Below are 6,000 nucleotides of genomic sequence, written 5' to 3' on the forward strand. Positions count from 1 at the left end.
CGACCGCTCAAGTTCGTAAGACAGATATTTTGTTTATTCTGTCGGATGCTCCAAGGAGAGGACAGGCAGCATGTAGATCCACTATTGCCAAGTGGATTTGTCAAGTCATTGTGCAGGCTTATGGTTTAAAGAGTAAGATTCCTTCTTTTTCATATTAAGGCACACTCAACCAGGGCGCTTAGTACCGCCTGGGCGGTGCATCATCAAGCCTCGGCAGCTCAGATCTGTAAAGCTGCAACATGGTCTTCAATTCATACATTTACCAGATTTTATCAAATCGATGTTAAAGGTCAGGAGGATTCTGCCTTTGGGCGCAGCGTACTGCAGGCTGCAATATAAGTCCTCTGACTTCCTTTTTTTTGTTGTCTCTTCCCCCCCCCCCCCCCCCCTTAGTTCCCATTGCTATGGGACATCCTATGTAGTAATTACTACGGCTCTGTGTCCCCTGATGTAATAAAAGAAAATATTCTTGTTAAATGTTTAAAATGGCTTACCTGTAAAATCCCTTTCTTTGCTGTAGACACAGAGGCTCATCCTCATCCTCCTCATCCCAGTAGTGGGAGGGGTTATATGGGGGAAGTTCACGCCTTAAGGAGCGTGCCAGTGCCCAGCACCTGATACTCCGATATAACCCATGTAGTAATTACTACAGCCCTGTGTCCCCCTGATGTACATCAAAGAAAAGGATTTTACAGGTAAACCGTTTTAAAAATCCAATTTTTTTTTAATTTTACATATTAACTAAATTATACACCAACTTTTTTAAGGTTATTAACTGATTAATCAAAACAATAATCGGCCAACTAATCGATTATGCAAATAATCGTTAGTGGCATCCCTAATACAATGTTAATGACGCCCACAAATAGGTTCACAGATCGCAGTGCGAACTGTAAACTCGCACAGGAATTGGATTGCATGAGAGAGAACACCCATGCAATCTGATTACAGTGCGGGGGGAGTGTCTGCACTTTTTTTTTTTGTGCGCAAATCCAATGCGAGTTCAGTCATACATATGTATGGCTGAACTCTCATCACACAGACATCCCATGTGATCGACACCTGTGGTGCGGGTGCGAATCACATGCAATGTCGGAGATTCGCTCCAGCACCTCAGGCGCCGATCACATGCAATCACATTTGATGTCTGAGATCGCATATGTGTGAATCTGGGCCGAAAGCCGTTTACTGTTGACTGTTTCACTACCTCTGTGGGTATTTTATGCCAATCATCAACCACCCTTTCAATAAAATAATACTTTCTACGATTAGTTTTGAACTTTCCTCCCAGTTAGTTTGAGGTCCTGTCCCTGTGTTCTTGATTTTGGTTTCATATTGAAAAGACCTTCCTGAACCTTATTCATCCCCTTGATGTATTAAAAGGTTTCAATCATGTCTCCCCTTCCCCTCCCCCCTTCCAACTGTACATATTAAGTTCCTGAAGTCGCTCTCGATATGTTTTAGCCCCCAAACCTTTCACCATTTTTGTTACCCGTCTCTGAACTCGTTCTATCTTATCAATATCTTTGTGTGAGGTCTGCAGAACTGGACACAGTAATCTAAATTAGGTCTCAATGATCTATATGGGGGAATTGGAACCTTCCTCCTGGTGATCCCTCTGAGACATCCTAGAATTCTATTCACTTTCCCCTTGGCTTGGTCACACTGTTTGCTCATCTTAAATAAGCGCATCAAATCTTTTTCTTCTGTAGTGCCGGCTATCACATGCTATACTAAGAATGCTAATACATGGGGGTGAGGTGGGCTGCATGGATACACTTCAGACACAGGGGCCCTTCCTTTTTTACTCCTTTGCATCTCCAAAGGTCACAGTGAGTACCTTTTACAAGAATCCCCCTCTTTTCCGGTGGAGGATCTTCCAGCATTTAACGATGCTGAGGACAAGAGACTTCTCCCTGATTGGCCAGATGATGCAACCTTCTACTGCCGCTATGGTAGTATGCCAGACTCTGGTGTTCTCGACAAAACAAACTTCCTGAGAACCAGAATCAATTTCTTCAAACCCTGAGCTCCTTTAATACATGGACCTCTGGACGACTGCTCTGAAATACTGTGTAGATTGGCTGACTCCTTGCATCAGATGTCTGCAAATTTATTCAGAAAGAAGTCCCACTCTAGATTCCTGTGTTTTTAAATACTACTTGGTGAAACCAGTGTGCAGACAGCGTATGGAGGGGATTCCCGTCACAGGACGAATTTTTGAAGAGGAACTTTGAATCTTTCATCATAAAGGTCACTGGAGGTAAGAGTACACTGTTGCCTAGCAAATGCAGGGCTAAGGCTCCTGTGGGTAAGTCCCCCTCTTCTCAGTGGAATTGTCCCTTTTTGCCTTCTCAGGCCTCATCGTCCAAGAGCACACAAGGAAAGCAATTCTGATGCAAGCCTTGGACTTCCAAACTGGCCAAGCCTGTTTCCCAGCCTTCTGCACAATGATGGGGTGCCCCCACATCCTCAAGTGAGCGGGTCAGAGGTGCTGGCGTTTGGCGACTAAATGGTTACAGGACTCTGAGGTTGAGAAAATGGTCTTTCCCAAATTGAAACAATACTGGGAAGCCTTTAAGGTCACCACCAGGGGGGAGTACATCTCTGCTATTAAAGCTCTCCTCTCTGCTTTCAGCCTCCTGCTTTTCCAATCGTTACTGCGCTTCAGTTTGTGCTTGTGGGTTCGTATTTCTATTACGTATTTGATTTTCAGTGCGTTCTTGTCCGCTCGTATCTGATTTTCAGCTCTGGCCTTTCTTTTTCAGTGCTTTATGTTTGTTCTGACCAGCCGCCTGTTTTGAAGCCATGAGGAATCCTCCCCCCAGACCAGAGGGTTTATAACTACCGACTGGCCAGTGCCAGATGAGTGGTGGAAACCGCTTTTGTGATAAGGGCCAGCCGGTTCCGCCTATTCCTTACACCAATCAACATGGCGAAATATAAACCTAACCATATAATCCTTGCATGCTACACAACTATTTAAGGAGAAATTCAATGAACTATGTGGCGTTAGTTGGACCTGAGGCCGGACTTCAACAAGAAACCCTGACGGCGCTTGGAGCTGGCCGTCCTGGCTTGCCCCCCCCCCAAAGCGCCCATAAAGTAAGACGGAAGTATGTCGAGTACTGGATTTGCCTTTAGTAACTAACCCCCATTGTCACTGTAAACGATGTCAACTTACTACAAAAATTGCTATTGAGCAATGAAAGAAGAAGCCACACTTTGAGTAGAAAACATTTTACTCAAAGCATGTTAACGTGTACGTTAGAAAAGATATACACAACTCAGGAACTGACAGTTCAACTTTGATAAAGTGAAGGCATTATCAGACATGAGTATGTCCAATCTGTGTTGATATTGACTTCATCAGATGGGGTTATGTCACCCCTGTAAAAGCCACATTTTAAAGATGCACATAAATTGGGATTAAAACTGAGGATTTCCTTCCTGATCCCATGCCTAATGTCAACATGTGCTAGCTCCCATCATGGGGAATCAATGAGTCTGTTTTGGGGGTGCAACCCCTTCCTCTCACCTAATTGAGTTGGGAGTAAGGGTTTGCACCCACAAAACGCATACATTGATATCCCATGATGGCAGATGGCACAGGTTGACACACTGTTTGCATCTTCAATTTGGCTTTTAAAATACTTTAAACTTTTTTTTTTAATTCAAAAATACACAAGAAAACAGTCCAATTATTGTGTGTTTTAGATCCTGATGTCAATGATGTTCTTCATTTTTTGTTGAACATCATTGATGGTTTCCTTTATATTTTCTAAATCACGATTGCACCCCATTCTCTTCCAGAAGAGGATCTGGGCACTTTCACTTGTTAAATGAGATTCTTCTTCCACAACGTCCACATCACCTAAAAGAAAAAAAACTCACCATGTATTATAAATATGCTGGAATAGATCTCTTACCTGAACCTGTGGTCTCAGGCACTCACCTGTTGTGACAATTCATAAACGTCGCCCTCCTCATCCTCCTGCTTGTGGTGTGGGGATTTCCCATTCTTTAGGAGGTGGGGGGCCCTGGTGTCCTCAGATGTCCTGAGTCTTTTCTCCCCTATGTGAATAAAAAATAGCTATACTTCGCACACAGATATTTGAGGGCAAAAATAGGAAAATGAAACATTGCTTGGAAGTGTCGTACAATTGTCTGTTTTGGCAGAGTTCCAAGCTGAAGAACATTTTATTTCCTTTCTAAAGCTGGAATACTTCCCTTTTTTGTTAAAGTATCAAGCATGTAGAGACCCCTAGTATCCATTGGAGCACCTCTGGGACCCTACAAAGTTTGATTCTGGTGTCCCACACTAGTGCTCCTGTGTGCAGATGTGTAAACAGCTGCTGAGTGTCCTCTCCTTACACTGAATCAAGTTTGCATTTCATTCTAGCTACAAACCCATCTAGACAACAAACTTATTTTAATACAAATCGGCCTGAACAAATGTAGTTAACCTGCATCTGCCAAAAACATCTTATAAGTGAGTGAACGAACGATGTTCCCTTTGACCGATTTACTGTGCCCATGAACATGAAAGTTGCCATTTTAAACTGTACAACAGTAAAAAAAAGCACATGGAGCAGCATGCAAGTAATAATAGGAACACACAAAAAGTACTTACTTTTTAGAAGCAGTTTCCTGATCTTTCTGTACTGATCATTCGCCCTCAATTTGAGGTCTGACCATCATTTCCTCAGTTGATCCTTGGATCGTTGTACCCCAAAATTCCTGCTCAGACCCTTCACTTTAGTCATCTTAGCCTTTCTCACATTTGGGTTTGGGTAAGGTCCATGTTTCCCATCATAGTCAGCCCTCATCACGATGTCCACCATCTCTATAAAGGACAATATTGAGCCCTTATATCTCCTCCAGGATCAGGACGTTTGTGGCTCCGACTCTCCTCTGCATGCACTTGTCTTTCTGCCAAGTGCTCTCCTCTGCACGCACCTGTTATCTCTCAGCCAAGTGCTCTCCCACTGCACCGAAAGAGAAGGGGCGAGGCATATACTAGAAAGAACGTTGGAGGCGGGCAGAGTTTCACGCATGCACAGTGTATATAAAGCGGAACACGTGTGCGTCCTACATATGATCTGTGAGCGGAGGACGGAGTAACGGAAGCAATGATCGTTATAACGAAGGTACAATTTTAACTTGGCATGTCAGGGGCCTATACTTCTTTTAGATTGAGACCTATATTGGGTAAAGATTAGGAGAGTTTCGACCTGACATTAGGGTTTGTCTTGTATTGTGTCTTGCAAAGGCTTCGCAAATTTCATCAGTTTCTCCAGCGTTGCCTTCCTCTTTATTTTGTTATGACCCAGAATAAATGGCTATTTCCCAAGGCGTCTTTCAGGACAGCACCTGAGATATTGACTCCTCCCACCGAACCTTAGGAAACGCCTTCTTCCTCCAAACTTTAAAGGGAGACACCTCCCTACCATACCTCAGTTCTTGTGTTTCCTCCAGCCCGGAGGGAACATCTTATGGGAGGGAGCCAAGGTCTCCTAGGTTCTCCTGAGGGACAGGGTTGCTTTTCCTATTTTTTTTTTCCTCCACTAGGGACTTGCTGTCCTCCCGACCTACCCAGGCTTCGGCAGTGGAAGTAATCGGGCTCCTCTTTCCCTTCTGGTGCTCGGAGAGAGCCGAAGATGCATTGGCTCACAGATCTTAGGAAGCGGCGGCGATAGCGCCGGAAGTGACAGAGCGGGTCATTGGGTTGGTGAAAACATCATTTCCGGCGTGGACACAGGGGAGGAGGAAGGACAGGAGCTGGTGCCCATTTCCGCTTCCGGTCCGGTGTAGAGGCACCATGGGAGTTCCGAGGCAGCGTGTGAAGCCACAGGTGGAACGCTGCACAGCGGTTATGGAGGAATAAGTGGCTGCAGCAGTGGGGACAGACACAGGCACCATCGAGGCTCAGGTAGGAGGCAGCGGTTAAAGTCTGCCTTTTTTCCTTCATCTGGGTTCTGGTTTCTTTTTCTCTTCCCC

Source organism: Lithobates pipiens, unplaced genomic scaffold (genome assembly GCF_037356315.1).
Source record: "Lithobates pipiens isolate NorthernLeopardFrog02 unplaced genomic scaffold, aLitPip1_a1.2 Scaffold_25, whole genome shotgun sequence".
Lineage (NCBI taxonomy): Eukaryota > Metazoa > Chordata > Amphibia > Anura > Ranidae > Lithobates > Lithobates pipiens.